This window comes from Manacus candei, unplaced genomic scaffold, assembly GCF_025592945.1.
Source record: "Manacus candei isolate 608988 ecotype Guabito, Panama unplaced genomic scaffold, ASM2559294v1 h1tg000061l, whole genome shotgun sequence".
NCBI classification, from domain to species: Eukaryota; Metazoa; Chordata; class Aves; order Passeriformes; family Pipridae; genus Manacus; species Manacus candei.
Genome location: NW_026138109.1, coordinates 9,127,851 through 9,151,513, shown reverse-complemented (window position 1 = coordinate 9,151,513; position 23,663 = coordinate 9,127,851). Strand labels below are relative to the sequence as shown.

Sequence of the window (23,663 nt, the reverse complement as noted above, 5' to 3'; positions counted from 1 at the left end):
GAGTACATACAGGCAGTGCCCTGGGTGAGGAGTTCCTGAGGGTGGGGAGGAATGTGTGTGTGATGGAAAGCGAGCACACTGCCTGCAGTGTAGTGAGTGACGTGGGTGATGCTCGTGACACAGCCGTGATAACAGGGGATGGGAGGGCGAGAAGTCATTGCATGGGCAGGGCCTAAGAGAGAAATTCTCCTGCCCCTTGATGCCTCCTTCATTGAGCCCTGTGTGTGGGACACAGACCTGGTCTCTCACAAGCTGCACTGCTTTACCCCCATCTTGCTCTGCTTCTGAATGTGACATGTTTGTCTCCGGTGCTGTGGAAAGCTCTTGCAGTTGGTGTGCTTGCATGGGTATTTTTAGCAGGTGCTTTGCATTATAAATCCTGCCAGCTTTAACATTGCTGGGTAGACTTGGTATGATTTACCTTTGGTTTAGCAAGAAATAGGAGCTGACTCAGGGATTAAGGCGTGTCAAGTCAACACAAATAAAAAATAAAGCAGGGGAGGATTAGTCAGAGATGAATGCAACACGGGAGCTGTGTGTTAATTGTGGGAACAGTGTAGGGAAAGAAGAAATAAAACCTCCTTTATTTACCCCCTGCTTCTCTGAAGACACAGCCTGTCTTGGGGTCAGTATTGACAACACGTCCTGTTGACATGAATCTCTGTAGTTTGCAGAGGTTGCAGCCCTTCCTGTGGAACATTTTTATTATAGCCCAGGTTTTGGAGTGGCATCTCTTAGATTAGGAAGTTCCTGCTTTGCTTCCTACACAGCAGGCAGGGTGGCAGCCCTCAGCTACATCTCGTGGCTTGCAGCTGCTCTGTGATGTGGCTGTGAGCAGAGGCTGGCTGCTGACAGGATGAATTGGGAGATGCCTGATTTGACACAGATTTCATTCTCTGGCTGCAGGATTTCCCTTACAGGCTACAAACAACTTAACCATACTGGGAAGTGGAACTTCTGAAGCATTCAAACTCTTCATGCAAACCTGTTGTGAGAGGCAGGATGCTCTTAGGTAAACGTAGATGTTATTAAATATAGGTTCCTGTGACTTTAGTGAAAGGTGAGCAGTGACTTGGCAGGATTGAAAAATCTGTGGATTGGCGTTTTCTAACCAATCCCTATTCCTTTTGTTGAAGTAAAAAGACCCCAAAGGTTTCAGCACCTGAACAAATTATAAAACTTCTGCCTTCTCTGAGAATGAAGTGAATTATTCTGTTCAAACCACTGGGGTTGGTGCCTCTGCCTGTGGTAAAGGCTCAGTGTTGAATCCTTCAGTGACTTAAGGGTAAGCTACCTTACGTTGTTATTCCCATTCAGCACTGCCCATATACACACATGGACTCTACAGTGAAGCCAGTATCACACACTTTTTGTGTTGCCTTGTTAATATCCCACAGTTCATGGCCAGCATCAGGCTTTGACCAGAAGACAGCAGAAGTAAAGATGGCTCAATAGTTTTTTGACACATGACATGCACACATGGACATGGACACATTCTCTCTCAAGGTAGTGTAAAATTTGTGATAAATTGTTTAGATTAGTTATGCTTCAAATTCCCAATCAAAATTAGATGGGTTTTGTTCTAGTCACAGCAATCCCACACACACAAAAAGAATATCCCACTGTTCCTGACACTGTAGTCTGGCAGCAGACCCTGATAAGGATTGACTGGAGGCAGGAAGGGGCTGAGGTGTGCAAAATGCATAGAAGTCAGCACAGGACAGTTGCTTTGGATCTCTTCACTGCCAGTGTGGTAGCCCAGGAATGATATTGCCTCACACTGCACATGCAGAATCCCAGCAAGCAACAGGCTGGAAATTAGATCTTGCTGCTAGACTTCTGAACTTCTGTGAATACAGAAGCTTAAGATGCTCTGTACCAGATTATATCATGGAGTGGGTATCTGTGAATTGGGGTTATGTGAATATTGGGCCAGAACACTCAGGATACTGCTTCAAAATACTACTTCCATCATGTCTGGGCTTCTAAATTCTGTGTGGGAGTGTGGTGGCACTGTACAGGTTTGAGGTAGACACATAGTGTTAAGGACAGCTGGAATCCCTTCTATTAAGTCATTTAATCCCTCTCCTAGGCTAAATACAACCCTCCTGTCTTGAGTAATCACCTCTCTGGTGGTATGTGTGAGCCTAAGGGAAGGCATTGCTGAGATTTCATAAGAGAGTACATTTTTAAAATTCGTCTTCTTTAAGAAGAGCAAAGAAAGAGTGGAAACACTTGACATTTCTCCCCACCGTGATGTCATGAAGAGGAGACAGGAAGGAGGGACAATGATAGTGCCAATGGAATATGAAGCCCCATCATTATACTTGAAGACTAAACCAATGAAAATCTCAGTCATACAAAATGCTTTATATCTGATTTTTCACTGTAAATGTCACATAAAGAAAGGATCTCTGATATTTCAAGGAGCAGCAAAGTCTGTGATGACATGCTGGTATCAAGATTTGCATATTTATTATAGATAAGCTGTCAAAATGTATGTTGTCAATTTCACCTTATACTCAGAATTTAATGATGCACATAAAGGACAGAAAATCTTTAATATTAATATTAATATGATTTTAGATTATAAGACTTCATTGTGGATATCAATCACCTAACCCTTAAGGACGTGTCACTCAAGTTGATAGAGTTTATAGAAAATTAATGTGATCCATTCTATAAGATCTATTGCAGAATGGGGGGCTCAGGAGGTGGTACAGGGAGTAGGGTTAGCCATTCTTAGTCTGCATTATTTTTGTAGGTATGTTCATCTCTTTGAAGAGATTAACTCTCCCTGACCTGGGGCTTAATTGTTGTCTTTCATGTAAGTGTTGAGGCGTTGTGCAACCTGTAACCTGTCAGGAGAATTTGCTGATGGCCCTGTGTCAGGTCAGTGCCTGCATAAGGAGATTGTATTTCATCAACAAGAGGTGCTCTTGGAGAAATATTTTACTTCCACTTGCTATTTAGCTACTTACACTAGCTTTAAAGGGGGTGGGTATTACAGCTTCCCAGAATCTGAATGGGAAGGGAACACAGGAAAGTAGTTGAGAGGTGTAAACTACTCCTATGATTGATATTGCTGGATAGGACCTGTAAAAAGAGAGTTGAGGTTCTCAAGTTTTTTAAATTTGATTGTTCTGATGTTCTGCTAAAATCACCCCAATATTTAGAGAAAAGTTTTAAAAAATAGTCATAGGCCTTCATAGGGGTTATTTTCGGTATTTTCTTCCTCATGTTAAAAAAGGGTCATTCGTTTAAGGCACTACCAAATCAACATTCTTACACCTTCTTTGCACAGGCAGAAGCTTCCAGACAGAATTCAGAGAGAAATACGGAGGTTTGGATGTAGAGTATCTGTTGCTGCAGTCCATTACCTACAACATCTGACACCAGCAGCTCCAGTGGAGTTCACATACAGGACCCTCAGGAGCAGACAAAACTTGGACTAGACAGCAACAACTAAATCTGTTTTCCTTTGAGCAGGGAGGCTGAACAGGACCATTGCCAGCTCTCTCTAGCAACTCTTGCATTATAGGAAAAAATAATTTGTGGGTGAACAGATTCAGGATCAGTTTCAAGCACTGTCACAGCTTGGGTAAAATCTAAATACCCTAACACTGGTGACCCTTCTTGTGTGTAGCTCTGCCATCCTTCCCTTCCTTTACAAGCCTTATGTTCAGATTGCAGCTGTGCTGGGACACAGCTATCTTTCATCACAAGTATACACAACACCTGGGTGTATACACAACACCTGAGTGTAGCCACACAATCTTATTTTAAGTTACCAGTGACTCTGTAGCACATCTGATCATCTCCCCAGCCCTCACCTCCCTTGACCTTGGTTCCCAAGGAGGAAAGTGTTAAGCCTGCTAATGAAACCATGTCTTCAGCTTGCTGTAGTGTTTCTGGGTCAAGAAGAAGTCATCCAACTTTAGAAATTATCTGTTTTGTTTGTATTTTGTTTGAATTAAGTAACTGAAACTACCTCTGTTTGGGACTTTAGGAAGCAAAACACCTGATACCTACCTTTTGCATTGTCTTGTAAGCTGTGAATTTTTAGGGACACCTAAATTTATAAGAAGCTGTGTCTGGGTTCTGATATCATGGGGTGGGATGGGTGAGAAAGAAGTGGAAACTATCATCCTAATATTCTCACTAGCGGAGAGAATGTGAAAGTTCAAGCATGAGATGAAGATGATGTGAATCTCTTTCCCCTATCCACTTCATAATACCTCCAGAAAACAGGTAGGGGAGCTCATATTAAGCACATGAAAGTACCAGGAAACCCTGGCGACACGGACTGGATCGATGTAGTTAGTTACTGCTGAAGTTTATACACATATATATTCCTCTTATCTCTGAAAAAGACAGTATACACAGGCTTGATAAATAAATAAAAAAAGGCATGTGAGAATGAGGAGGAGGGCAAAAGCGGCCTAAAATATCTGTAGCAGCAGTGCTTTAAAAACACCATCCTTCCACCATGGATTTTAATGGAGCTGAGTTCCTCCAGATCTTGTGCTAGCAGCTTGGTTTCTATCCCATATTGGAGCGGGGATGGAGAGATTGCATTGCTTCTTGATCGTATAAATTAATGGGCAAACACCCTGAGCATGTTTTCTTATCTTAAATAATACCAAAAATTCACTAGTACAACTTTCTCTGCACGTTGGCAAAATGCTGACTTGGGAGATCTTTCTCAACATGTTTATGCCTCTAGAGCAACTATGAAAATGATAAATTCCAAAATCTGTTCTATTTTGATTGCTGTTTGCCTCTTTTTTTTCCTCCCCTTCTCTTCCCCCTCCCTACCTCTCTTCTCCTGCTTGCATATTTAGGACACTTACTCATCTGTGTAACTGTCTCATCAATTTCCTGTAGGCCTCCTGCATAGTAGTAGAAGCAATGAAATAACCTAATCAGCCAAACACATGTGCTCTTTCTTGCCTTGTGCATTTTCTCCTAGTTGTATCTGTTTATCTCCTTGTCTCCAATATCTGCTTTTATCTATTAGTATGTCTTCTTTCCCATGTTTTATCCGTTAATACCTCTTGTTCAGCTGAGGATAAACTCAGTAATAATTGCACTATAAAATGAAGAGTACACTACATGTCTCTTATTGCTCAGGGGTCTGTTAATTGGAATTTATAAAGTTCAATAAACAGTAATCCAATAAGACCTAAACTCTTATTCATTTATCTTAGAGGTAATATCCAGGCTGCCAGCAGCAAGCTGGAAGTGGCTGAGCCACAAGCCTTGGTCACACATGCAGAATGGATTTGTCTTTTTAGCTCTCTGTAGTAGGTACCTGCAACTGTGAGTCTCCCAGCAACCATGTCACCTTGGTGGAGTCCTAATGGTGGGAGATGTTTTTCCCCCTCTATGGGAAGCTTTGAAGAAATGTGGCAATAAGCAACTCGTACAAACCAGAAGGTAATAATGTTTTCCCTCGCGTTTGGGCCTGTCTAGTAGATCCATGTGGAGGTAGTCAATCCTGTGACTTCCAGGCATTTTCCCTTTTCTTTTTTTTTCAGTTGGACACTGCTGATCTAAAATACCATTCTACCCCACCCCTTTGAATTCCAGCTTTTAACCTTTAGCCAGCTGCTAGTGGTGTCTGCTCCACTCTCCTCCTTTACTCTGGCCTAAAGCACTGTTTATGAGTCACACTGGACATCACTGGCTCATTTTCAACTCAGCCTATGCTTTAAGGGAGGGCGAGAGCATGAAGCAGCTCTCTGACATTTTTTGGTACTGTGTAGAGAGTTCTCTGACTACAAGTACTAAGTTTTCTGCAATCCACTGTAGTGGCAACGAGTAGTGGAGTCCAGAAGACGTAGATCAGGTCCTGTCCCTAAAGAAGTCTGGGAAAGCAATGCGGATGTGGGGTGAGACAGGGTCATGTTTCGAGGCCTCTTGTTGACTAGCATGGGGCTGATTGAATAGCCCTGAGTTTGGGTAGCAAACAATTAAGTGTTCCGTAATACAATCCCTGCAGATTGTTGTACCAAATATATCTCAGTGATAATGCAACTTAAATAGCAATGTATTGACTGGACAGACTAAACAGATAACATGATATCTGATTACTGGATCAGTTTGGGAGCAAAAAGCAATAGGACCTGAAAGTGATTTACACAGCTTTTTGAGGAGCAGTACCACTGTGTGTTTGCTGCTAGCTGAAAGAAAGACTGAGTAAAAACAATTTGTGAAAAACTAGACTTTCATCCGATTTTCAGCCTCTTTTTTTTCTTTCTTTTAACCCTATGATAAGTTTGGGCTTTTAAGATACGTTCAATAAAACTAAATGTATTGGTTCGAAACCATCTCTGAAAATAACATTCCAGTATTTCAGTGTTTCCCAGGAAGCCCCACAGAAACCTTTCCAGGATGCAGCAGTGTCTTTACTCCTGTTAAATAGTTGCTGTAGATCTGACAGAAGATGTCTCATTGTTTCTTAACTCTTCTGCACCCTACCAGCCCCTTCATGAACAAAATGAGACTAATACTATTGACTCCTCTTATCAGAAATACCCACATTGCTTCTACATTTTACCTGGATTCTCAAAAAGTAGTTTGATCTTGGTTCTGTGGCATTTTTACCTTTGCTTCCTGAGGCTGAAGTTTCCCTGGAGATTTTTTACTGATACTTATTTGTATCTTGCCATATGATACGAGCATCCTTCTAAGATTTTGAAGCACTGATATTATGGCAGTGGTTTCTACATCATTGACTATGCACTAGTTTCTACATCATTGCCTATCTGCAGTATGACGGGGTTGGCAGACATTTCCCATCTCAAAGTGACTAGGCAAATGTTCAGATAACTCCACTCAAGGAAATTTTTTAAAGTCTAAGGTTGCTACTTTGGAGTCAGCAAATCTTTGAGATGCGGATAGCAGAGGTTAAGAGAGTATACTAGGAAAAGAACATCCATATTTGTTCTGTTCTTGTGCTTTTTCACTTAATAGCCATTACTGACCACTGCCAGAGACAGGATACTGGGATAAATAGATGCTGGGCCTGACCCAGCAGGCTGTGGTTACAAACAGCCCTCCTGAGACCCCTCTCTCTGCATTCACTGGCTGCATAAATAACTTTGGACCATCACAGTCTGTTCTGAGAGCCTCAGCCATGTATCTAAAGTGACGTGGAAGGAATCTCTGTCTCTGCATCTATTCTAGTCGACTAAAAACTGAAACCATAATGGTGAACGGCAAATGCTCTCCAAACCCCAGAAGTGATGTTAGGCAGGGCAGGATATTTGCTTTGTCCCCTTTTGGTGATGAAAAACTATTTACCGAGGAAGACTAGACATGTATAACCCTTAGTTCATCAGTGGGCAACTGCAACAATATATTTGATCCTTTCATACTTCACTGTTGTAACAGCTTAATATTAGGTGTTAGAACAACATATGTCCCTGATTTAAGAGTATTCACCTTTTATAAGGCTGTGGGAAAAAAACCACAGGCTCTGTGATAAGGAGAGAAAATGGACCTCAATTTTAGCAGCTTTAGTACAGAAATAGACAAAACCCCTACCCTTGATTCAAAGCTTCAAAAGTGTAAAGTGAAGGCTCGTTATGACCTGTTCTGTCAAATGAAGAACAGTGGTTGCTCAGAGGTAATATCCTCATATATTATCATGCTTAAAAACAGGCAACATCATAAACTTTTTGAAGCACCTAACATACTACAGAAGCTGTTCAGGCTGGTAAAGTCACTAGTTAACATCCCTAAATCACGTAAAGCTGGAAGTGCTATATTCTTTCCTGATGGGCTCAAGGTGACCTGCCATTCTCACTATAAACCGGATTTTTAATTTATTTTTTATTTAGGAGGGGAAATACATCTACTCTGGGGTGCTGCATAGCAGCTTTTTAACTATGTTGGGGCACTGTTCCTTAGCTGGTAAATAAGGACATCTGGCCTGACCAGAATAAAAACTGAAGAATTTGTTGGTAACCGTGATTGCAATATTGACATCATTTTCAATAATAGAGGCACGTGCCTTTGTTTCCTCATTCCCTCATAACCAGGATGCATTTGGCTTAGCCCAAACACAGGTAAGCACCATGGTACCTTCCTGTAGATTTTACAGGTGCAGTAACAGATTGAATGCTATTCTTTTGAGGAGGGCAATAGGATTTGAAAAGCCAGGGGCAATGCTGGCCCTCTGTGGGCTGCCAAATCTTTTCTCAAAGACAGTACTTCCAGGAATAGACATTGAAATCTCTGTAGCTTATTTTTAAATAGGTGTTAAAAGTTAAATTTTTAATGCTCTGTGTAGGAACCTAAGTGTGTGGCCAGGCTTTCAGAGACATCAAACACACAGCAGATCCCACTGAAATCAATGGTGGCATCTTTGTGCTCAGCAGTTCTGAAATTCCATAACAGTTTCAGAGGGAGTGTTGATTTCTCATTCCCAGAACACGTCATGGAAAAATATACCTAGACCAGGATCATATGGAGCTCAGTGTTTTTAACAGGAGCTTCTCTCCTGTTTGATCTACTCTGGCCACACTGTGGTTTGTGCCAATCCACCCCTCAAACCCTCCTCCCTCTCTGAGTCTCAGTGCTGCTTCACTGACCACATCAAGGGTTCACTTTATTCCTATAGAAGTCTTTTCCAGCCTGGTTAATGTCACTTAGCGTTTGGTTACAGTGTTTATTTTGAATCAGATTAATTAGGTTTTCCATGACTGGTGTGTTAAGAGCTTCTTGATTCATGTGTTCTGAATATTGTCTCTGGACGTGTTCTGTGGATAGTCTTTAGAAATGCTTGTTCTGTGGTGGTGTTTGTTGCTAATTGCTGTGATTTGTTGAAACATGGGACAGTTGACTGATATCACTGTTAGCTAGGGCAGGCAGAAAAATAGTAGATTTTATTCTGAGGTCAGGAAAAAACAGGAAACAAATGCATTGGAAGTTCTAACCATACTTTCTCTGTGTACCAAATAATTACTTTGGAAGGTATTTAAACAAAAGGAACTTTTTGAAAACCAAACAAAAAATTTGTTTATGTTTTAGAAATAATAAACGAACTTACCGAAGAAACATATCTGTTTCCTGCAGCTATTTAATGGTGAAAGGTGTCTTTAAGCACCTACTTAAAGGTGCTTTAGAGGTGTACAATACATGACAATGTCATTGCTTTTCAAACTCCCTTAGTTAAAATGAATTGTCAACAAGTTTAAGTATAACATCATTTCTAAAAACTCCAGTGACTCCCAATGACTTCTAAAACTGTGCAGATAAAACTGTAGATCATGGCAGCCCTGTTGCTCTCTGCTAAACTTAAATGAATATGTAAGAAGTCCCCTATTCCCCCTCCTATTAAGAATGCCTTCCCTTGAAGATACAGACTGTTTCTAGTGGCAATTTTTCCTTGTACTGATCAGATTGTCAAAACTGTGCCTAAAGATGAGGTTTGTGTCCAAAAATGTGTTCATCTCCATTACTGAGAGGAATCTACTTCTCTGGCGTGTTTTGTCTCCATAGATCAGTTGTGCCCTTAATATCTGAAAACTGATGGCTTCTGATTGAAGGTTTGGGATTATAATCTGGATTATAGTGAGAGAAATTGGTGGGAAAAGTGCTGTATATGAAGCACCGGGATAAAGAGTGGGGCTTTCTTCCAAATACTAAGGAAAGCAAACCTTATATTTTCCAGCTGCTGGTAGTCATAGAGGTTATGTTCATAATATAATAGATACAGAAATGGAGTTGGATATCCGAAGAGTCCAGAATTTCAACTTGGCAGATTGCTATGTATTAGTAGCTTTTTAATTTTGGTCATATTGTTGTCTGCTTGATGTATGTAAATTTGATAGTGTGCATCTTTCACACTCTCTGCTAGTTCACGGCTGCTGCCAGTGTGGTCAGGGTGACAGACTGTGATGATGTTCTAGGATAGATGCTATTGTGGAGTTGGTGTTTCTCTAGCCTGTCAGCAATTCTTGGGGTTCCTGGTCTTGGCATCTTGCCCAGGCTCAGTCTTTTTTTACTGTTGAAATATCATCTTTGTTCAGAGATGTGTGCATACACCAGCCATTGTTTGGAGACTGTTTTGTCTGAACTGTGTTGTGTGAGGGCTGCTCAAATTTGAGCAAGCCTAAATTCTTTTATAGGTGCTGCTTCTCACAGTAGGAAAAAGTCTTTTCTTCCCCCTTTGGTGGTCAGAACAAAAAAACGTTTAATGATTCAGGACTTTCACACCAGCAGATACAGAGCAAGAAAAAGAATCATAGAATTGTAGAGTGGTTTGAGTTGAGAGGGACTCTTAAAATTCATATATTCTAACCGCCCTACAATAAGCAGGGACATTGTCAACTGGATCAGTTTGTTCAGAGCCCTGTCCAATCCCATCATGGATGTTTCCAGGGATGCAGCATCCTCCACCTCTTTGGGCAACCTATCCCAGTGCTTTACGACCATCATTTTAAAATTTTTTTTTCTTATGCCTCATCTAAATCTGCCTTCTTTTGGTTTAGAACCATGACCCTTTGTCTATCACAGCAGCCCCTACTAAAAAAGTTTCTCCCCATCTTTCTAATAGGCCCCTCTCAAGTACTGAAAGGCCACAATAAGGTCTGGAAAGCAGGAATCCTGTCCTTTACTTCATATTATAAAAGTTACGCTGGCTTGCAAATTTACCCTGATTGTTCTTCCTCCTCCTCTTCTACACACTCCCTCTATTGTTATCAGGTACATATGGTATATACAATCTACTGTTCAGGTAAGGGTGGTCACACTGGATCACACAGTAAATGTCACCAGTGCTTTGTGGGGTTTTGACTCTGGAAGACATTCCAACGGTAGGATTTATGGATGTGCTGGGAATATGGGGCCAGCACCTTTTCCTTTGCCTTGGCTGCACACCTGCATGAAACTTACCCTACCAGAACCCAGATAATCTGCAACTCAAATCTCTTTTGTGTATCTGAAACAAATTGTGCTGGCTGTTTGCCATGCAGTGAAATCACACAGTTTTTCATTACACTCTCAGAAGCCTTAATTAGTGAATAAGGCAGCTGTATGCTCTCAAAAATACATCTATCAGTACAAACTGCTGCCTGATGGTCCAAAATAAAACATGCCAACATTTATTTCTTGCTTTCTCTTCTCTTAGAGCTCATGGGCAGGTAACCAGGGGGAGGGGTACCACTGAGGATTTTGTTACCTTTGTAATTTATGTTTATTCCCAATAAAGAAGAAAAGACAAAATGCATTTTTAAATTGTCTGTCTCATTAGAATTATCTGTCTCTGAGTGAAATTATAGTCCTTTCTGTTTCTCTAGTTATTCACCTGGTACCTTTTAACTCCTGGTTTTGTGGGTGCTGCCTGCTTAGAGGAGAAGCTTTTTGATCTTTGTCTATTAGTTCCACAGTGCTGTTTGTCAGTGTAGAGAAAAAAGAATGCTTGTCTTGAGATATCTTAACGAGAGCAAGGTTCTAGGGTGACCCTTACATGTCATAGGTAATTGACCAGAATGTACTGTTTTTCTAAAAAGGGACAAGAATTTTATAAAAAGTTGGCATGTGTCTCTTCACATGACTCTTGGTCTTTTTTTATTGACAAAATCGGCCCTGGGGACATGCACAGGCAATATTTCTTTGCCTGGAACTTTTGCTGGAATTTCTTCTTCGTTTTTACAGCAAACTTAGAAATGAGCTTGTGAAGGTTTTTTTCATTAGACTGGGGGGGAAATAGCTCCCCTCACCCATCTCCAAATAGAAGATTTCTACCAGCTTTGCATTGGAGCTGCTGAAGCATCACTGAGGTTCTGTATTCTCAAATTCCCTGTGGGACAGTGAAATGCAATGCTTGTTTTACAGAGGGGAGAAGAAAACAGACCTGTCACCTAGGAAGCTTTTGGTGAGGATGGGAATTGAACCCACATTGTTCACACAAGCAGGCGCATGGTGTTGATCTCATGGAGTGATTGGCACAACTTCAAGGAGGGAGAGGGATAGTTTAGGATGGAATCAAGGGGATGCAAATTCACATTGATTCCTCTTATCTCCCTTAGCTAGGAAACTGCCTAATGATGCAAACTTGCAGAAAGTGACAGAAAGCCCAAGGGAGAGGTATGGAAGTGGTAGAACTATTTCAAAATTTTCCGTAAAGAACCGGAAGGGTGGTGAGAAATCAGTCATATTGAGAGTATTTTGTGTTATTTGTACTATTTTCTGCAGCAGTTGTTGAAACATCCTGCTTGAGAGGCAGGGGGAGAAAGCTCTTTTTTCTGAGTCAGGGGTTGATGTGTGGTAGAACAATGAAGTCTGACCTTCCTGCCTGTCTGCACCTGATATGCACTTATTCACCCTCTTTCTTTCTTCTTTTTGCATCCTTAGAAGATCCAAATACCTCTGCTTCATATCTCATTCAGATCAATTCTGATCCATCTTCAACAAATTTCTAGTCTTAATCTTGTTCTCCTGTGTCTGTCTCAATATACAATTCAAGTGTGAGGCAGAGGCCCATCTAGACACTATCTGGGTCTTCTGCAGAAGGATCAAGGATCAATGTATGAGTCTAGCTAAGCCTGAGCTGGCGGAATGTCTCAGCTAGTCTGCACCTCAGGTTTTCTGTTCCTTTTGGAGATTTGTAGTTGGAAAAATGTACACTGAAAGAGTACTAGTAACAAAAGAAAGTTCAGCTTTTTTCTTTCTTTTCACTTGTATTAAGTGTGTACTCCTAGCAACTTTTAACTCTCAGTTACAGATCCTGGGAAATCTAATGTTCTTTTGTAGTACAGTGTGGACAGAAAGACATCAAGTAACTTCAGGTGAACAAAACGTCCCAAACAAGACTAGTTTTCTAATTCCCTTTCCCCCACCTTCTGATTTCTCATCTTTCTGCTTTTTGGACTGTATTGTGATGTTTCTTGATGTGGTTGGATGCTATGAACAAAGACCTTTGGTAGTCAACAGGACTCATAAATAGAGGGCACTGCTAATTGTGGTGTTCTTACCATTGAAATAAATAGTAAAATGAATTCCATGCCTCTGAACTTCTCAGTGGGAAAGAAATACAGCCTTCTGTCCCTTAGCAGACTGGTAGCATCTCTCAGGTGTTACGTTCCTGCTTGGAGGTCTTCAGTGGTGCGGGGAGGAGATACGCAAGCAGACTTTTCAGACTTCTATTTTGCCTGCAGATTTGATCCTCCTCCTGCCTGAAAAGGAGGCAATGTATAATAACAGAGTTATTCATGATGGCAGTAATACTATTAACGGCTGCCTTAATAGCCTGCGGGAAATGAGTGGGAATAGGTATCTTACTATTTATGGTGAGCAGAGGGACACCATGAAGAAGCCTTTGACAGCTCCAGTGGTTTCTGCGGTTTCTGTTGTCCATGGTGTGTTTATCTGACCTCAAAATGCACTTTGGCTGGGGCAAGAGCTGATGGAAATGTGTTTTCTTCTACAAAGGAGGGCAAGGGAGGGCAAGATGGACAGGGAACTGACATTGGGGAAGGTGGGTTTCATACACCTCTTTGTTACCCCTCTTTTGGTTTACCTTGGCCAAGTCACTTCACGGTCCTCCAAGTATCTGTCATCCTATTAGCAGATGGAGTAAAGATATTGACCTTAAATGCTTTGAGGTTTACTCATGAAAATAATTTCCAAGATCATGATAAGATTAACATGGTAGATTGGGAGCCACACCTTCCCGTACCCCTCTGCTGGGTAAACAGGATGCAGTTCTCTCAGGCTGTCAATCCAGTAGCTGTCACTTGTCAGAAGCACTAAATTCAGATGCAAAATGTATAATTGCAGAAGAAGTTGAATGTACCAGGGTCAAAAGAAGGGGGTGGTGGGAAAATGAGATAAGTTGTTTATGTAGAGAGGGAAGGTACGCGTGTGGGGGGAAGTGTTTGGTGAACTTCGCAGACCGCATCTTCTGAGGGATGGAATCACTTTGCATGAAGATTCCAACTGCTAACTTCTAGCAAAAAAGCATTAGCTGCAAAAGAAGCCAAACCATATATTACGGAGCAGCACTTTCTGTAATTTTTTTTGAGGAACACATTTGTAAACACATCTAAAATTAGAGTTCAGCATCAGAACAATGAGTACTAGCTCTTCATATTTTTTGCTCTCAGATTTTGATGTTTTTTCCCCTCTCCAGATCATAATATAAGTGTGTGTGTATATAATTTATTTATATTTTTAAAAGGAACTTTCTATATTTCCATCTGTTCCAATTAGACTGAATGGAACAGCTTTTGTAAGTAAATGGAGAGAGGGGGAGGAAGAGAATGGAGTAAAGGGAAGAAAACGGCTTAAAAGACAAACCTTGAATGGAAGGAGAGAAAACATTTGTTGCTTAGCACCAAGATGAAAAATATTATCTTCTCTCTACAAAAATCAGGAAGCAAAATTCTTTTCTCCCCCCCTTCACCTTCCTTTCTCTCTTGAAGTGCTTCCAGTCACTAGCAAGGAATATGGATTAAGAGACTTGAGTACACAGGGTCACACAGAAGAGCCTGGACATAGCATTGCTTCTGTGGCAGATGGCATTTTCCTAAATAGAGAATGTCTTTGGGATCAGAACAGACCCTACATCAACTCTTCATGTTTTGAGTAAGCTTACAGAAACCAAGGAGAGGGAAGATCTTGGTCATCTTGGACAAAATGACCTCCAGAATTCCCTTCTAGCCTCTGCTATTCTGTTACTCAAGATGGTCATCAGCATGCATGCTTTGGTTTTGACAGGGTTTATTTTTGCTTTCTGTCCTGGTGATTTGCCCTGCGGAAATTTCCTGCCAGAAACTCTAATTTCATGGTGAAGTATCTAAAAATCAGTCAGTCCACTTGGCTTGTTAAGTGATGATGAGAATAGGCCAAGAGTACTGCAAAAGGATGAATGTTTTTTCAAACTTTTTCTTCTGTGTGATTTTTCTTTTTTTTTTTTCTAAATGTAATGCTTTTGAGTTGTTCTGATTAAAAACATGTATTTCTTTTTCTCCAGGCTTTTTGGCTGCTTTGTAACTTCACTTACAGGTGAACTAAGGTTTCTAAAGCCAGTAGAAGCTTCTCTGCATTTGTTCCTCTTAACCCTTTGTTTGAGGGTCTCAGCTTGAAGCTGAGCTACGAGCAGGGATGGAGACTGCTCTCATCCTGTTTCTCTCCTGGGATCCTGCCTTGAAGTGTGGTGCTTGGAAGGTGCACCCATGCTAGATCCTCCACACAACCAAGTGTGAAGTCCATCCAGGCTGTTCAAGCCCTTGTCACTCTGAGAGAGTGACCAGGACTTCTCTAATGGCTCAAAGTTGCATGTAGGTGGGAACCCATGTGGGTTTCAGGTTCATAACCCCCTCCTTCCTCTTCTCCCTCTTCCCGTGTCAGTGTTTTGTTGCCATGGAGACAGTAATTACTCCAGGAGCTTTCTAGACTCTGCTGAAGCTCCCATCAGTCTCGCCTCCCACCTGGGGAGCTTCTGACATTGAGTTAAAGGTCAAGTCCTCATGTAAATGTTTTCCTTTCCAAAATGAAATATTTTACCTATTTTGGGTGACTGTGGCAGCAGCACAGAAAACAATTTGTCAAATCACTTACAAAGCCAGAGCCGGGACACTTAAATTCTATTCCCTTCAGGTACGTGGGAGTAGGGGTGGAAATGAACAGCCTCGTAAGTCATATTTTAGTCCAAGTTGAATGCTTGTTTTTCCCCCACCAGACACTGCACATGTGCTTTGCCATTCTCTTCCATCCCCCTCCTTCCAGCTTTTCAGAGCTTCTTGTTCACATTACTTTGTTGTTTGCTCTCCTACCTACACTTAAAAACTGGGATGAAATCATTTTTATTGATGTTAGTCATAGGCTGACACAGTCCTAGAAAGGATCCCCTGGGTCACTGAGTCTGTCCCCCCTGCTATTGCAGCAGGCAACCACGTAATTTAATTCCTTTCATAAACTACCTGTTAAAAGCCACAATAATCCCTTTTTAAGTGACTGTGAGGAAGGTGGGGGAAGGAAAAAAACTCATCCCCTTATGTTTCTTGCATAGAGGGCAAAGAGATGGAGATGTGTTGTAAGAGCACTTAGAATAAGAAGATGGAAGATGTGGCTTTCTTGGTTTCCTTTCCCCAATGCAGTCACCTGCTTGGAGGTGTTACCCATGAGCGTCAGATCAGACAGGATCAATGAACATCTGGTGTTGACACAACAGTCTTCTCTCAAGAGAAGACCAATTTAAGATCCTGCACTGACATTCATGTGACCAAGTTCTGCTTCTGGTTTTTTCTTGGAGTCTTCTCAAGTAACCCCAGACAAAGAATTTCCTTGACAAGGTCCTCACTGTCAGTCCATCCATGCTGCAGATTACCTGCAGCTTTCCAGGAAGGCCAAAGTAGAAATAAGCGAGTTTGCCATGGCTCCTTCAGAAGGAAAAGCTCTGCTGAGCAGTCCTCCGTCCAAGCTGCTGCCTGTGCTCTGCGCCGCTGGCACGAGTGACACAGAGGTCGACTGTGCTCTTGTCAGAGGCAGAATGGAAAGCAGCAAGTGTAATTTATGGAGGCTTGGCATGCAGTTAAGTGTAAAGTGATGGAGAGTGTGGTGGATCACTGCACTGGTGCACTTGACTTGTGCATCAGGCACATATCTATGCAAGTTCACGTTCAGTTCAAAGACAGTCCTGAAAGCATAAAAAATGGCAGCACTCCCTGCTACAGCATTGTCAGTGTCAGAGGATGCCATGAGGTTTTGCTCTTGATACCTTTCTGAGCTTCTCAGCAAAGCACACAGCTGTAATTAGTTGACAAGCTGGCTGTGAGGAAATTCTGGGCTTTTATAATACCCTTGCGTTTCGCTGAAACCCTTGATCCTGAAGTGCTTTACAAAACTCTGCACACGAATAGAGGAGACCTTTAGCCTTGGCACTGACATTCAGCCAGTGCTGAGGTGATGTGCAGCAGGTGGGTGAACAAGCAGCAGTGCTGCCCAGTAGCTGCAGTGGGTGCTGGTGAAAAAAGCAGTAGTACACCAAAGTGGTTGTGGAGTTTTCGGTAGGCTGCTTGGGTGAGGTCGAGAACATGTCTGAGTGAATGCCATTTCCTCATCAAAAAATGGAAGGACCTTTCACAGTATGTTACTGCACTGCTTCTAAACCAATGAGTTGAGCTAGGAAGCTTGCAGTCAAGCAAGGTAATTCTGGAGGATCAAGTGTACTTGGATAGTTTCTTTGAGAGAGTGACTCAAAGAACAGAGGGCCTTTTTTAACACCTAGAGCTCAGAATCCAGTGTAAGCTCAGACAGTGAAGTTGACCCGATGGAGAAAACAACAGCCTGTAAGCAGATCAAGGCTGAACTGTAGAGACAGCAACTTAACTCTGGTTGAGTATAAAATGTATGGGACTGGACCCCTAAAAGGATAACACTTTAAGCAGATTTTTTTTTTTTTCTGTGAGACAAATGCCTGATTTAAACTTTTTTCTTCTCACTGTGGGACTGTTTCCCCTGGAACACTGCAGCTTTCAGAATGGTTCGTGAGCACACATCTGAAAATCCACACTTTGTATCTATTTGTTCTGAGAGCAAGTAGATATGGTAGAAAATGATATGAAAGAGAGTCTGTCTTGAAGTGATAATGTGGTCTGGCCTACTGACAACCTGCTGTCAAGAAGAGCTTCCGTTGCCTCAGGTCAGGGTTTGCTGGTCCTGTCAAGTGTTGTTCTTGGCAGTCAAGGACAAATGCTGACCTCAGGCTTCTCTTTCTCCCTGATTTTTTTAAGACCTTTGATCTATCAAGGTAGGACATGGATGCAGTATCTATTGATTCGTATTCACACAAACTCAACCACTTGGGTGATCTTCAGTGAGTTCTGCAGTTAACACTATATCTTGATTTTCCCATTTAGCAAGCAAAGATAATGTCTTATTTTACTAGCAAGATCTGAGGAAAGGAAAAAGACCTTAGGTATGAACAAATATTTCCGTTGACTTCTATTACTGATGGAGAGCATCTTTTACCTCGGTGGAGAAGGCAGAAAGGTGGGTTTAACCCCTGGAGGTTTAGCCCCAGCATTAGTTGAAAGGCCTGAGCAATGCTGCTGAGGAGTGAAGCCGCTTCCTGGTACGTGAATCTAACACTGTGGGGAGGCAGGCACTGAGGTGGATTGCAACTTGCCTAGATCGAAAAGATGTAATCAGCAGCATTTCTGGCTTGGAGATGTTCGAGTTCCCAGAACTGCAGTCTGAAACTTTGGTCTCTCCCAAAACACAGTGTAAAGTCATTGGGCTGGACACAATATTAAACTCTCCTGCTTCACAAACTGTGATCCTCTCTGTGGTGTGGAGCCACAGTGCAGCACAGCAGCAGGCTGCTGTGTAGTAAATTCATTGTGTATTGTGCAAGGGACCATTAGTTAGCTTATTATTAATACATGTGTGGGCTTTAATATACTGGTACTGTATCTGTCAGCATCTCTACCAGGTTTGCTTTTGTCCTTTGTGTTTTCCCAAAACAAGCTTATACAATTAGTTTCTTCTTGTTTCCTAAATTATTTTTGCTGTTCCTAATTATTTCACACTCCATATAAAAGAATTATTGGGGTGGATAATGGGAGGCAAGGGATCATCTCGCCATTACACTGCAGGCAGTGTGACGTTAAGGCAATTTGGATTTTTTTTTTGTACTTGTTTATATTTGGTTGGCTGCTTAAGACATAGGGGATATTTGGGATCGGATTTTGGAGGTCACAGGGTCGCTTTTCTGTTCAGAAGAAGAGGTCTACCAGATTCCTGTTGGTCTTTATGCCCAAGAAGGACGTTTGTTGAAAGAGGTTTAGACCGAATCACTGTCGATTCAGAGATTCATGTTCTTGCCTGAGTATGTGGAGTTATTGTTTATTTCTCTGATTTCTTTTTGTGTATACACAATACTCCTCTCTTCCCATGTTTGGATATGTGTAAGTAGCATCCCCAAACATCCACAGCTATTTTCATCATGGACAGAATGAAAGACAGGATTCTGTTAAGATTGTCTTCTCATCCTCATGCAGATAGTGGAGAAGAAATGTGTGGGGACGATGTGAATGAGATGAAGTTTACAGCTGGGCAGTTAAAATAATTTACATTTTCGATTGTTGAGAAGGCAGTCAGCCCCTTGAGTACTGGTTGACTGAGTCTGAACAGGCCAAATATTTCTTATTTCTTAAATGCTGGTGCAACCATCAGCCATCCCGGTTGGGATTCAGCGTGCAGACCAGCAATGGAGATAGTTTGGAGAGCTTGTGTACGGAGTGCACTGCTGAATTGGAGATAGTGCCTCTTGCCCATCTAGGGTAGTGATCCATGTCCCTCACCAAGCATACCTGTGCTTGAAAATTTCTACCAGAACTGGAGTAGCAGCTGCGCTGTCCAAAGCTCTAGGGTAAACAGGGCCTCTAGTATACTCATTGCCAAGTCATGCTTGGATTGCGGTGGTTAAATGCTCAAACACCATCTGCTTATATACTTTTGCTGCCTTCCACAGAGCAGCACCCTTGCTAACGTTTGCTTTCTGCTAGAGACGAAGCATGTTTGCCTGTTCTTCCCCAGGTTGAACTAGAGTAAACACATCCATTTATTTTCCAACACAAAGATCCTTGCTTAAAATTTGAAGGTTTTTTTCCTCGATGGACCTTTCCCTTCCAGTGATCACGCCCTGCCTTCCTCCTGTCTAATCTCATGCAGCAAGACCCTTGAAAAAAATGTAATCACTGGGAGGTGAGTTCTGAATTGGGGTTCATGAAGAGCTGGGGATGAAACTAAAGAAAGAGAAACCCTGTAATGAACATTATAGAGGATAGGGAGAACATACGAAGTAATTCTGATAAATACATTTCTCTTGGGGGAAAAAAAAGCTTTTTTTTTTTTTTTTTGTGCTGAGTTGGGAGGTCTTTAAAGGGGGAGATGTAGTTTACCTGACTATTTATACCATAACTAAAGGCTATGGGCATCAGTTCCCCACTAGCAAGGGGTGGGCTGGGCTGGGTAGCAGGGCCCTCCCATTGCAAATGTCAATAAAACTCTTGTATTCTCAATGTGAATGAGTCCTTGCTAAGGTGGAAGGGAATACCACAGGAAAAACAAGGACATAAGCAGCCAAAACCTCTCTAAATAGAATATTTATCAGTTTTCCATGAGGCACTAGTGGGTTTTTAAGCTCTTCCAAGCTTTGAACAAATTAAGACTGAGTGTAAAGTGTAGATATATTTATATTTGTTCCATCTCTTTTGGGTAAGTTGAGGATCTAGAGGAAGAGTCATCAATTCAAAGCATGTTCCATTAGAAACTTCTTGGGATTAGATCAGGTTAATGAAAGGAATAAATAGGGCTCTGACATGTTGTTTGGTTTTACAGGACTGTATTGTTTTATGATGTTTTATGAGAAACACTTATACTACTCTTCGGGCAAGAGATTATTGTGCCTTTTATAAAAACTAAAAGAAAACCCACTTCTCTTTCTTTTTCTCTCTGTTGCTAAGTAGATGCTATGTTTGTGCACAGTCGTCATTTCCCAGTAGAAATGTTATGTTCTGGAGCACTGCCTAGAAAAAAATGGCTTCAGAGCAGAGATTTCACAAGCAAAAGTGAGGTGGGACGTACCCAAATCATGAACACCCTAAAAAATCTTGGAGTAAATAAGTTGTCTTGGAAAGAAGATGAATGAGCAGAGTCCCAGAGGAATACACCCAAACTCCAAAAGAGCCCCCTTGGACTCCATTCTGATATATTGCTCTGATAACATTTTCTGCTTCTTTAGTATCTCAACAAACAATCGAAAACATTATCCTGGCACCAAACCTCTGGCTTCGCAGAGAACATCTGAGGCAATGTCAGTGTTCAATTTGAATGGGTTAAGCTCAAGCTCTGGAAGTTTAAAATACCTACATTCAGAGCTGGTACTTTAGTCTTTCAGCATCCTGGTTAAAACAGGAGTTGGTCTTTTGGTTTGTTTTAAGGGTTTGGAGATTGTCATCCCAAATCAACAGGAGTACTTGCTAAGCTGCTTTGTCTCTGACTTCATACTATTCTGTTAGGGTTTTAATCTTTTCGGCAGGATTTTAAATGAAAACACAGTTAAAGTGTAAAATTGCATCCTAAGCTCCATCTTTTCTTGCTACTTTACTCTCCAACTCAGCTACTACATCCCAGTTTTCACATATAGTGACACCAGTATTCTAGATAGTGTCATTTCCATTTGTAATATCCTTTCCCTTCCCCTGTGATGACGATCCCCAAGCATTTGGTTTAACTTTCTAATCCTTCCAGCTCTTGGAGATGCACAGGACTTACTATTCCCTTGAAGATGAGAGGCAGAGCTGAAGAACAAAGCAGTGTGCTCAGAACCACAGACAGCTTGGGGTATACACAGCCTTGAAGAGAGTCCTCTTGTAACCTTGGCTCCATCCGAGGCTCTAGGTTGTACTTGCAGGCTGTCACTGGTTTTGTGATATGGACAAATGTCTGTTAGGCCAGTGTGACCCACTTATGCTTGTAACCTAATGAAGCTTTGAGTACAGACCTTTCCTCAGAGGCAAAAGGTCAATGCACTCGCCTATGAAGTCTCTTCTCATTCACCTTTAATATTTTGTTGTTAATGGATCATGCTAAAAAGGATTAGCCATTTCAATTTACATTCTGCTGCTTTCTGCATTTAACATTCTCTCTGAAAGTGATGAATTATTGACTATTTAAATGGGACTACAAACAGTCTGAAAGAGAAGGTCTGCTTTACCATTTGCAATGCTGAACTCATACAGCACAGGTTAAGGTTTCACTTTCTCTTTTTAGTTACCCATTGGTGGGCTGCCTTCCCAGCTTTCACCTACTGTCCCAGTACCCCAAGCTGGTGTGCTGTCTGGTGTTTAACAGCCTAAGAAGGGGCCCCAGGGTTAAATATTGTTAAGCATGTGAAATTTAACCTATATTATTGATATTGGGTTCAGACCAAAGTGTCTGCAAAGTGGCTTAAAAGGAAGAGTTCATTATAGAATAAAGCACTTTGGCAGAAGACCAAATCCACATGCCCTTAAAATTGCTCTTGATTCTCCCTTCTTATTTAAATGTACGTAATTACAGAATCGTCCACTGTTCAGAAACCAAGATCTGTCCTTTGAAAACAAGCTGGAAGAGATCTTGGAGCAAGATGGGGTGCCATTACCTAGGACTTGATGCACTACCTCCCAGGCAGCTTTAGCAATGCAGTGCAGCTAAGAGATCACCATTTTTCTGGGCCTGGAATAGTCTTATAGTGACAGAGTGCACACATGAAGGCAACAGTGAGTGCAGAGTGTTCAGGCAACAGTTTTTATAGACTATAGGGATGTTCCAGATTTTCCCTGAAGAAAAGAAGGATTCATCCTTACCTTGCTCCTGCAAATCTCCTGCAAGGCATTTGTCCTTGGCCACCTCAGAGCTTAGAGGCGAATCATGCAGCTCCAAGGTGAAAACTGAGATACTTGTTTCTTCTTGTTGGATTTTTTTTGGGGTGGGAAGGGAATCAGGAGACTAGGCATTGGTTTCCAAGGTTACAAGTTCTGGAGAACAGTAGAATTTCCTGATGACTGTCCAGTTCTTGCTTATAGATGATAATGGTGGAGGAACTGGGCAACCTCATCTTGCTGTGATTATGTAGTGTGTTTACCATGTGATAGACAGTTTTTGTAACTTTGACATGCATATCTCTTGCATGTTTCCTTATCTGGAGATGGGCAAAGAAGAGGGAAAACTTTTCAAGTGATCAAACTGAGGAAGCTCTAAACCATTTTCTATCAAGCCACTTTAAATTTTTTCCTTTCCCAGTTCTGTTTCCATAATTGTTCTCTAGGCTCTGTACCATGAGAAGCTGTCCATATCTGGAAAGCAGCCTCCGAAAGGAAACCAAGGAAACCCCAACTGAAACAGGAAAACTGAAACAATTCTATAAAATAGGTTGCAGAAACCCCAAGACAAAAGTGAGAGGCAGGCACGTGTTGGTGCCGTAGGCAAGTTTTTACCCTCCAATATATTCAGCCATTTGAAAATAAAACAATTTTCCCAGAGTAGTTAGTCAGAAGAGCATGAAATGGCTAGGTATTTGGTGAACTCTAAGCACTCAACCTTGTCCATTCCTATCTTCACAAGTGTACACAAGAAATACAAACTCCTGGTTAGAGGAGAAGGTAGTGTCAACACAACCATACCCATCAGATGGTTGAGTGTGACCCAACAGCACCAAGCATGGAACTTCTGGCTCCTCTTTCTGCCTGTGATATTTATGATTTGAGTCTTCCAACAGCTTTGGAGAACTTTTCAATTTTTTTTTTGATAAAAGGTACTATATAAGTGCTAAGCATTACTGTTTCAGTACAATATTGCATATCTGTGTTTCTCCATGCATTTATATACCTGGAGTGTCTTGAGTATAAATTCACAGGCATACAATATTACATAGTACTGTTAACAATAATCATGTAGATTTTTGCAGGACTCTTTTGTCTAAGGAGAACAAAACACTTAGAACTTCTCTCACGCACATAAAAACCTGACATAGAAAGTTAGAAAAGTGTTGACTGAGCTTGAAACAACTCTATTCCATCTCTGTCAAGGTTTCTTTTAAGTTAAAGAAAAAATCTTCAGTGAAGGCTAATATTGTTTTTTGAAACCCACTGCAATCCCATGTT

At 41.5% G+C, this 23,663-nt stretch overlaps 1 protein-coding gene across 14 annotated transcripts in view; it reads left to right on the top strand.

Annotated features, from left to right (window-relative positions):
* CELF4 (CUGBP Elav-like family member 4) overlaps positions 1–23,663 on the top strand; it is a 700,852-nt gene that overhangs the window by 43,434 nt on the left and 633,755 nt on the right. The gene's annotated exons all lie outside the window — the stretch shown is intronic.